The 11,227-nt window shown below is 38.3% G+C and overlaps 1 protein-coding gene across 6 annotated transcripts in view; it reads left to right on the top strand.

Moving 5' to 3' along the window:
* Positions 1-808: 808 nt before the first annotated feature.
* FER (tyrosine-protein kinase Fer) overlaps positions 809-11,227 on the top strand; it is a 287,316-nt gene continuing 276,897 nt past the window's right edge. For 3 of the 6 annotated variants that reach the window (XM_073960882.1, XM_073960880.1, XM_073960878.1), the window contains exon 1: positions 809-963. The gene's annotated coding sequence lies outside the window, so the exon portion shown is untranslated. Of the gene's footprint in view, positions 1,141-11,227 lie in introns of all 6 variants that reach the window. The other 3 variants (XM_073960883.1, XM_073960881.1, XM_073960879.1) reach the window with 1 other exon arrangement.

Below are 11,227 nucleotides of genomic sequence, written 5' to 3'. Positions count from 1 at the left end.
AACCACTACACATGGTCTCATAGGGGTTTTTTCAACTTTCAGTCTATTTTCTCAGGAAGTATGGACTTGACCCTGATGAAACTTGTACCTTCGTATGGGGGACAGTGAATACAAGTTGTTACAACAAAAATCAAGGCGATTCGAGAGCAGGTCCTAAACTGAACTTTTCCGAAATTTTGTGTGGGAGGTACCCGAAAGTGTTTACCGATTGAGTTCATATTGGAACCTCATCTAAGCCTGGTAGAAATTTCATGATGTGCAAAGTATGGTCAAATCGGTTACTTCCTTCAAGAGTTATCGCGCGCACAAATTTTCAGAACATTTTCGAACTTTTGTGGGGGAGGTACCGGAAGGAGTGGACCGATATAATCCATTTTCGAACTTGAACTAAGTTTGGACAAAATATTACGAAAGCCAAATTTTGGACCGAATCGGTTGATCCGTTCGAGAGTTATCGTGCGCTCCAGCCAGACGGACGGACGGACATGGCTAAATCGGACATGTCTGTAACGGATTTCGTCCAAACATACTTGGGGTCTAAAACCATTATTTCGATGAGGCACATTTTGCCCGTATGAAAGTGTATATACCTTCGTTAGCATAAATGCTGAGGGTATAAAAATGGCAAAACTGGTAAAACTTTAAGAAACTTTAACGTAGCGAGAATGCCGACCCAACTTCAGTATTAATAGTCTTCCATCGAACAAAACCAATCTGATGTGTTTGAATACCCACAATGTTTGACACACACACGTTTGAGTTGCGGCTACGACATGTTCGTGTCTTCAATTCTTGTCTACCACAGGCTGTAGTTGTTTGGTTTGTTGCGTTTGAATTTAGTTTAGTTCGTTCGGTCGGAAATAAAATATAAAAAATACGGAGTGCGCGTAGATTTTTGTATCTGTGAGATACAACAACAACAAATAGTCATAGAGCGTTGAGAGTGAATAATAACAAAAACAAGTGAGTGATGGAAAAGATATCCGATGAGTTTTGATAAATAAATTTTTGCAAAATATCATTCAATAAGCGATACAAAAATCGATCAGATTTGTATCACGCTCAATTGAAAGGCATTTCGTGCGTGGATAATTGCTGGGAAATTTATGTGGTTTAATTAAAAACAAAACAAAAAAAAACGTATGTATTTTGTGTGTGTGATTAAATATTTAATGAAGAAAATTAAAATTTTTAAGATGACAAAATTTTAACAAGATGGAAAAATATTAAAAGGCTATTATAGTCTGTGTGTGTATGTGTTTTTAATTTATTGTAATTAATGTAAACAGTGCAAATAATGTTTAGAAAGAAAACAAAGATAAAAACAAACCTTTCAACAAAGATAATCAAAATCAACAACGACGACAGTCTGTGTGCCCAGTGAAGAAGATAACGGAGTTTCATTGCAAATTACTTGAAATGCCTGCCTACTGATAAACAAATTGATTAAATATTTTACGTGCTGTTTTTGTGCAAATGATAAAATTAATTGAATTATGTTTATATTTATTAGTAATTAATAATAATGTGGAGTATTTAAAACAAATATTGTTCTTTTTGCATTGAAAACAAAAGAAAGAACAGAATTCTAAAGAAATAAAACCACAAACCCCACAAATGGATAACAAAAACAAAAAACCAAGTGACAGGGTTTGCCATTGTTGTTGTTGCTATTTTAAAACCTGTGTGTTGCCTCAGATCATTGAAGTTGGTATCCAAAGATCCCCATCTTTGATATGTCTGTGTATTGGTGCATAGTGCATGTTTGTGTAAAAATCAGGTTGTCCTGCCATTTCTTGCCAATGTCTCTTTTTAACTGATACAGCAATAAATTGAAAATATTTAATTATTTCCAAAGTAAATACATGAATTAAAATTAGTATGTAGGGGATTAGTGATAAATCTTTTAAAAATATCAAATTATACGAAATAAAAATTATAAGATTTATTTTAATTATAATGTGTGAAATTAATTTTTTTGATAATTGCTTAAATAATTTGGGTAATAAAAATGAAATAAAAGTTAATGTATGTATGAGTTCTTAACAATTTGAAAAACCTTTCATGTGGTAAATATTTGTTGTAATCAAAAGCTGATGGCATCATACATTCTTCGGAAAAAAGCTGATATTCCTATTATAAAAATCGAAAATATAAGCGAAACAAGTAAGAAGGTATCAGCCAGCTGTGTTGTCGGAGATATGCCCTCTGCCCAAAAAAGGAGCAAACAAAATGATTACACCGCACAGTGGTTCATAATCGTTTTTCCTGGTCAAAACTCTGTAACGTTTGAACGGATAGAGATATTTTCATATTATTGTTTGTGCGACAGATAACATAATCAGCTTTAAAAACATTCAAATTCGGTCTAGTACTTGGAGAGGAATTCAAGGTCAAAGTTAAAAAATTTAGTTTTTGAGTTTTTGATATGTTTTAACAATTTACAAAAGGTCAAGCACTAGTAAACAAACCATAAAAATACAAAAAATATTTTTTTTTTTTGAAAAAACAAAATGTAGGTTTACCCTCAGCCTGTGCGGACTGAAATACTTTTTCAAAAAAAAAACAAGTAAAAAAGCATTAAGTTCGGCCGGGCCGAACTTTTCATACCCTCCACCATAAAATATTCTGAACTAAAATGGAATAATTAGTTTTCATTCCTGTCCCCAACTTTAAGTGGGTACGTTAAAATGTCAGATAATGTACATAAAATGTTTCATTCGGTAGGCCCTTTTTTATGGTGCCTATATCTAACTATGTATGTTGACAATTTTTGGTGGGCTAGAAATTGGGAGGTACCGTTATATAGGACCTATGTTGACTGTTTTGATGGGAGCCTTTAATGTCAAATAACTCCTAATTCGGTTAAAAATTGTAGCTAGAATCCTCAAAATACCGAAAATCGGGTCAAACTTGGGGAACTTCAAATGTCATTAACAGCTAGTTCGGGGGTATGTGGGCTATACGATAATATGAACTTAAATGAACAGTTTTTGTTGGCTTTTAAATTTCAAATTACAGAAAGTTCGTCCAAAAAATAAGGCTAAGGTACGGAAAATTGGGAGGTTTGTTTTGGGGCTATACCAAAACATGGACCTACGTTCGGTTAAACATTTTAAGTAAAATCCTCAAAGTACCGAAAATTAGGAAGTATCGTTATATTGGGGCTATGTTGAAAATTGTTGATGCAGATGTGTGGTGACCACTACAACCTTCAAATGTCAAATTACAGTTAGTTCGGTTAAAAATTTTAGCTAAAATTGCCAATTACTGAAAATTGGGAGGTACCGTTACATGGGAGCTATATCCGAACATGGACCTATGTTGACAATTTTTGATGGAGAGGTGTTGTGACCACTAAGAACTTCAAATGTCAAATGACTGCTTGTTCGGTTTAATATTGTAGCTAAAATCATCAAATTACTGAAAATCGGGAGGTACCGTAATATGGGGACTTTCTTGACAATTTTTGGTGGAGAGGTGTGGTGACCACTAAGAATTTCAAATGTCGAATGTTCAAAGTACAGATAATTCGGTTGAAACTTGTTGGTAAAATTCTCAAAATACCTGAAATCGGGCGGTAACGTTATATGGGGGCTATTCCAAAACATGGACCTATGTCCACTAGTTATATAAGTTTATTGACATTTAAGAACTCTAAATGTCAATTGATAGCTAAATCGGTCTGAAAATGTAGATAAAAACGTCAAAATGACGTAAATCGGGGGTACCGTTATATGGGGGCTATACCAAAACGTGGACCTAGGTCCACAACTTTTGTTATATAAGTTTAGTTACACTTAAGAACCCTAAATGTCAAATTATAGCTATATCGGTCTGAAAATGTTGCTAAAAACGTCAAAATACCGTAAATCGGGGGGTACAGTTATATGGGGGCTATAACAAAACGTGGACCTATGTCCACAAGTTTTGTCACATAAGTTCATTGACATTTAAGAACTTCAAATGTCAAATTATAGCTTCATCGGTCTGAAAATGTAGCTAAAAACGTCAAAATACCGTAAATCGGGGGGTACCGTTATGTGGGGGCTATACCAAAACGTGGACCTATGTCCACAACTTTTGTTATATAAGTTTATTGATACTTAAGAACCCTAAATGTCAAATTATAACTAAATCGGTCTGAAAATGTAGCTAAAAATGTCAAAATACCGTAAATGGGGCGGGTACCGTTTTGTTATAAAAGTTTATTGACTTTTAAGAACCCTAAATGTCAAATTATAGCTACATCGGTCTGAAAATGTAGCTAAAAACGTCAAAATACCGCAAATCGGGGGGTACCGTAATATGGGGGCTAAACCAAAACGTGGACCTATGTCCATAACTTCTAGTATATAAGTTTATTAACACTTAAGAATCCTAAATGTCAAATTATAGCTACATCGGTCTGAAAATGTAGCTAAAAACGTCAAAATACCGTAAATCGGGGGGTACCGTTATATGGGGGCTATACCAAAACGTGGACCTATGTCCACAACTTTTGTTATATAAGTTTATTGATACTTAAGAACCCTAAATGTCAAATTATAGCTAAATCGGTCTAAAAATGCAGCTAAAAACGTCAAAATACCGCAAATCGGGGGGTACCGTTATATGGGGGCTATACCAAAACGTGGACCTATGTCCACAACTTTTGTTATATAAGTTTATTGATACTTAAGAACCCTAAATGTCAAATTATAGCCAAATTGGTCTGAAAATGTAGCTAAAAACGTCAAAATACCGTAAATCGGGGGGTACCGTTATATGGGGGCTATACCAAAACGTGGACCGATATAGCCCATCATCGAACTTGACCTGCCTGCAAACAAAAGACGCATTTTCCCAAAATTTCAGCGTCCTATCTCCATTTTTGTGGATGCTAGAGTGATTACCACAGACGGACGGACGTGCTCAGATCGACTTAGAATTTTACCCTGATCAAGAATATATATACTTTATAGGGTCGCAAATGAGTATTTCAATGCGTTACAAACGGAAAAACAAACTTAATATACCCTCCATACTATGGTGGAGGGTATAAAAAAAAAGTTATTATGGGGGGGTTTTCAAAATTTTGGACGTACATATGAACCGACAAAAGTATGGATAGGATTAAAGCTCAAAAATTTGCGGGGATATCGATAGATAGCGCTTTTTATCACACTAGACTACGAAAACATAATATCGCTGAAAACAGGGCCACTAGGAAAACCTTCGATAAAAATGTCCAAAGCATCCTCGAACAGACCCTTAACCACACAAAAATTTTGAACTAAGTTTCGACAATATTTAGAGATCCAAAGTTTGGACCAAATCGGTTGCTACGTCGATGAGAAATCGCGAGTACCATTTTAGCGAATATTTTCGAACTTTTGCGGGGGAGGTACCGCAAGGAGTGGACCTATAAGGACCATCTTCGAATTTCATCTAATATTCGAAGAAATATTACAATATCCAATTGTGGACGAACGCAGTATTCGGTTCGAGCGCTCCAGCCACTACATATGGCGCCATAGGAGTTTTTACAACTTTCGGGCTGTTTTCTCAAGAAGTATGGGCTTGCCCGTGAAAAAACTGTTACTGTCGTAATTGAGGCAGCGAATGCAAGTTGCTTCAACAAAAATCAAAGTGATTCGAGAGCAGGCCTTAAAGTGAATTTATCCAAATCCAAGTGTGGACGAACGCAGTATTCGGTTCGAGCGCTCCAGCCACCACATATGGTGCTATAGGGGTTTTTACAACTTTCGGTCTGTTTTCTCAAGAAGTATGGACTTACCCCTGAAAAAACTTTTACTGTTGTAATTGAGGCAGCGATTGCAAGTTGCTTCAACAAAAATCAAAGTGATTCGAGAGCAGGTCTTTAAGTGAATTTTTCCAAAATTTTGTGTGGGAGGTACCCGAAGGAGTGGGCAAATATAGTCCGTATTCGAACCTGATCTATATCTGGTAGATATATTAGGATGTGTAAAGTATGGACCAAATCGGTCACTCCCATCAGGAGTATCGTGCGCAAAATTTTTCCCAACATTTTTGAACTTTTGTGGGGGAGTTACCTGAAGGAGTGGACCGATATGGCTTATCTTCGAATTTAAACTAAGCTTGAACAAAATATTACGAAGGCCAAATTTTTATACCGAATCGGCAGATCCGTTCGATCCGTTCGTTCCGCTCCAACCACTGCCCATGGTGTCATAGGGGGTTTTAGTACCTTTAAGGCTTTTTTCTCAGGAAGTATGGACTTGCCCCTGATGAAACTTGTACCGTCATATGGGGGGCAGTGAATACAAGTTGTTGCAACAAAAATCAAACCGATTCGAGAGCAGGTAGTAAACTGAACTTTTCCGAAATTTTGTGTGGGAGGTACCGGAATGGACCGATTGAGTCCATATTGGAGCCTTGTCTAAGTCTGGTACACATTTCACGATGTGCAAAGTATGGACAAAATCGGTTACTTCCTTCAATAGTTATCGTGCGCACAATTTTTCCGGACATTTCCGAACTTTTGTCGGGGAGGTACGGGAAGGTGTGGACCGATATAACCCATCTTGCACAAAATATTACAAAAGCCAAATTATGGACCGAATCGGTTAATCCGTTCGAGAGTTATCGTGCGCTCCAGCCAGACAGACAGTCGGACGGACGGACATGGCTAAATCAACTCCAAATTGTCTGAAACACATTTCGTCCAAACATACTTGGGATCTAAAACCATTATTTCATTGAGGCACATTTTGCCCGTATGAAAGTTTATATACCCTCGTTAGCATAAATGCTGAGGGTAAAAAAATACACAATGTAATTAAAAAAAAAATAAAAAAGTGTTGAACGGACGGAACGAGGCGTGTACAAAGATGTTTCCTAAAAGTTCTAGTCCACTAAAATTTGAATTTCACTAAAATTTAGTACCTGTGGAAAAATAAAATAACTCATATCGTGTAAACGATACGGTAATTTATTTAAACGGTTCTTAAAGTCAATAATCCTACCTACCTAACAAGAAAAACAACGAACACAATATCTGTTATAATTTCCGAGATATTGGTATTTTTTACTACAGAAATTACGTTTTTAGGAACACGCCAAGCCCACACCTTCCAATATTCTGACCTAATTTTTTGGTTTCCTTAATTTTCTATCGAATCCTATATAGAAATTAACAATCGGTGACGACAAAAACTTGGGGTTTTGGCTAGGAAAATCGATTCCTGAACCACTGTGCGCCGTATATAAAATATGTTGATTTTGTAGCACGAGTCAAAATAGGTGGAATCTGTAGGTACCGTAATCTGGGGCTATACCAAATCATTGACCTATAGTGCAACTATTTTCAATAATCAACCTTCTGATTTATAGAGAACGCGAAATATTAAATTACGTTGAACTAAATTTGGAAGAAATTTTTGACAAAGTTTGACACTAGCCATTATAGTATGCGCCGGCAGGTTTTTTGGGCCATTATCTATGGACATGCTCTGGAAAAAATTGTACCGAGACGAGTCATCAAACTGCACTTTTACCACATTTTGTGTGGAAGGTACCCGAAGGACGAGACCAATATACTACATACAGGGCAACCATGAATAAAAATTCCGTTCGGAATTCGTTCTCTCTCACAATTTTTTATTTCCATATTTATGTCCAAAAAGGGAATATTTTTTGAATATTCCATAAATGATTCTAGTAGCTTCCAACGTTTCACAAAATTGATTTTAAAAAAATTGCACTTTCTAAAATTATTTTCCGTGATTGCCCTGATAATGCAATCTGTTACATGACTGGATGAAATAATACGATGTGCAAAGTTTGGTCCAATCATAAACTCCCTGCGAGAATTATTTTGTAGATTTGCCAGTTGGTGCAATCAGAGTTTCTTGGAGCTTTTAGGTTTTTATCTCAGGGAGTGTGGACTTGCCCCCGAAATTGTACCGCCGTAAATGAGGCAGCAAGGACAACTTGCTGAAAAAAACAATCAAAACTTCACTTTATTCGAATTTTGTGTGGGTGTTACTCGAAGGATTGGACCGATAAAGTCCATATTCGAACCGGATCTATATCTGGAAGGAATTTACAATGTGAAAAGTTTGGACCAAATCAATTGCTCTCTTCGAGAGTTATCGATCACGCCATTTAACAGAAAAATTTTGAACTTTTGTGGGGGAGCTACTCGAAGGGTTGGACTAATATGACCCATCTTCGAACTTAAACTAAGTTTGGGCAAAATATTCGAATCGGTTGATCCGTTCGAGAGTTATTGTTCGCACCAGCCAGACTGACAGACGGACTGTGGGACCGACATTGCTAAATTGTCTCAAACAAATTTCGTCCAAACATACTTGGGGTCTAAAACCATTATTTCGAGGAGGCACATTTCTGGTCGTGTCAAAGTGTATATTCCCTCTTTAGCCTAAAGGCTGAGGGTATAAAAAGAAAATATAAAATGGAATCCATATTATTGAGGGGACAAAAGTATTCACTCAGTCAGTCGGCTTTGTTGACACCTAAATACCTCTGCCTATGACTGCAAACGTTTTAAGGACCATGATCTGCGAATCTGCACCTGGAATGTTCGCACTCTTTATAGAGAAGGTGCAGTCTTCGCATTGGCAGACGTACTTGGAAAGTACAAAGCCGATATTACTGCCATACAGGAAATACGATGGACTGGGAAAGATGTCACAACAACACCTAAAGGTGACGCACTGTATTATAGCTGCCATGACACAAAGCATGAGTTTGGCTGCGGTTTTGTAGTTGGTCGGAGGTTAAAACATCTGGTCTCCAGCTTCACCCCAGTAAATGAAAGACTTGCTACAATTCGATTTAAAGCAAAATTCTTCAACATCAGCTTTATCTGCGCTCATGCCCCAACCGAAGACAAGGACGAACAGACCAAAGATATATTCTACGAGAGCTTAGAAGAAACATATGACCGTTGTCCTGCCCATGACATTAAAATTGTTCTAGGCGATTTTAATGCCAAAATTGGAAAGGAGAATATCTTTGGACAAACAGTTGGGAAATTCAGTCTACATAGTGAAACATCAGACAATGGAATGAGGCTGATAGACTTCGCAGCGGCGAAAAACATGGTAGTTAGCAGTACCAGATTTAAGCATCTCGATATTCATAAGGGCACTTGGCTGTCTCCAGACCAAAGAACAATAAATCAAATTGATCACGTTGTGATAGATGGAAGACATTCATCGAGCGTGTTGGATGTACGATCGTTCCGAGGAGCAAACATAGATTCGGACCATTACCTCGTTGCAGCAAAGGTACGTACCCGTCTAAACGTTGCAAATAAAGCACGGACAGACACAACACGAAAGTTGGACATCGCCAAGCTGCAAACACAACAGATAGCCACAGCATATTCCACTCAACTGACCCAATTGCTTAATGATAGCGCTTCTCGTCCCGATAACATATCAGCACAATGGCAAAATATTGCCCACTCCATGCAAACAGCCGCAAAATCAGTACTTGGATACCAGAGACCTCCACCAAAGAATCCGTGGTATGACCAGGAGTGCCGTGCTGCTACCGAAGAAAAAAATGCGGCATATAGGGCTACTTTACAATCAGTAGCAACGCGTAGCGCACGAGAGAGGTATCGGGAGAAAAGGAGAGAGGAGAAACGTCTTTTCCGCAGGAAAAAGAGAGAAATGGAAAAGAGGGAGTGTGAACAAATGGAGATGTACAGGAGACAGAACGAAGTCCGAAAATTCTACCAAAGGGTGAAGCATCAAACTGATGGCTTTGGTACAGGAATATCCTCCTGTAGAGATCAACAAGGTAATTTGGTAACTGATACAGATAGTGTGCTCAGGATATGGAAAGAACATTTTTCCAAACTGTTGGTATCCGATAGCAGTGAAGACGGCGAAGATACCACAGATCCAATCCCAGATGATGGTATTGAATGTATACCGCCCAGCCAAGATGAGGTAAGGACAGCAATAAACCGGCTGAAGAATAATAAGGCGGCAGGAGCAGATGGCCTACCAGCCGAGCTGTTCAAAACCGGAGGCGACACGCTGATAAGGTGTATGCATCAGCTAGTTAGCACCATCTGGCAGGAAGAACGCGTACCCGACGATTGGAACGTGAGCATCCTATGTCCAGTCCACAAGAAGGGTGATAAGACTGTGTGCTCCAATTACAGGGGCATAAGTCTGCTCCCTATTGCATATAAGATAGTATCTGGCATATTGTGTGAGAGACTAAAGCCTATGGTCAATGAAATTATTGGACCCTATCAGTGCGGCTTTAGACCTGGCAAATCCACCATTGACCAGATATTTACCTTGAGACAAATCCTGGAAAAGACCCAAGAAATGCAGATCGACACCTTCCATCTTTTCGTCGATTATAAAGCAGCATTCGACAGCCCTATACGTTCAAAGGTGTTCCAAGCCATGTCTGATTTTGGTATTCCTGCAAAGCTCATTCGACTTTGTAGAATGACACTAACTGAGACGAGATCCTCAGTTAAAATTGGAAAGAACCTCTCCGAAGAGTTTACTACCAAAAGAGGTTTCAGACAAGGAGACGGCCTGTCGTGTGATCTATTCAACATCCTGCTGGAAAAGGTCATACGAGACGCGAAGGTCAAAAGAAATGGAACGATATACACGAACAGCCACATGTTACTGGCTTATGCCGACGACATTGACATCATGGGTCGATCGGTAAAGGAAGTAACTGACACCTTTGCAAAAGTCGAAAGAGAATCTGCTAAAGTTGGTCTGGCAGTAAACGGCGTAAAAACCAAGTTGATGGTATCGACGCGTAATATGTCCATAAACACCGCACCATCTGTGAATGTTGGTACCTATAATTTTGAGGTAGTAAAGGACTTCGTCTACCTCGGCACCGCCATAAACACAACAAATAACATCAGTTGTGAAATACGAAGAAGAATAGTGTTGGCTAACAGATGCTACTTTGGGCTGAGTAAGCAGTTTAGGAATAAAGCCACCTCTCGTCAAACAAAAATAACACTGTACAAAACACTGATACTACCCGTGCTAATGTATGGTTCCGAAGCATGGGTACTTGCTCAAGCAGATAAGGCAGTGCTTTGTGTGTTTGAGAGAAAAATTCTTCGAAAGATCTACGGGCCAATCTGTGTTGACGGCGAATATCGGCGTCGTATGAACATCGAGCTGTATCAACTATACAATGACATCAATATAGTTGAACGAATCGAGATACAACGATT

This window comes from Musca autumnalis, unplaced genomic scaffold, assembly GCF_047663935.1.
Source record: "Musca autumnalis isolate F117 unplaced genomic scaffold, ASM4766393v1 scaffold_1, whole genome shotgun sequence".
In the NCBI taxonomy this organism is placed as follows: Eukaryota; Metazoa; Arthropoda; class Insecta; order Diptera; family Muscidae; genus Musca; species Musca autumnalis.
This window is presented reverse-complemented; position numbering and strand designations above follow the sequence as displayed.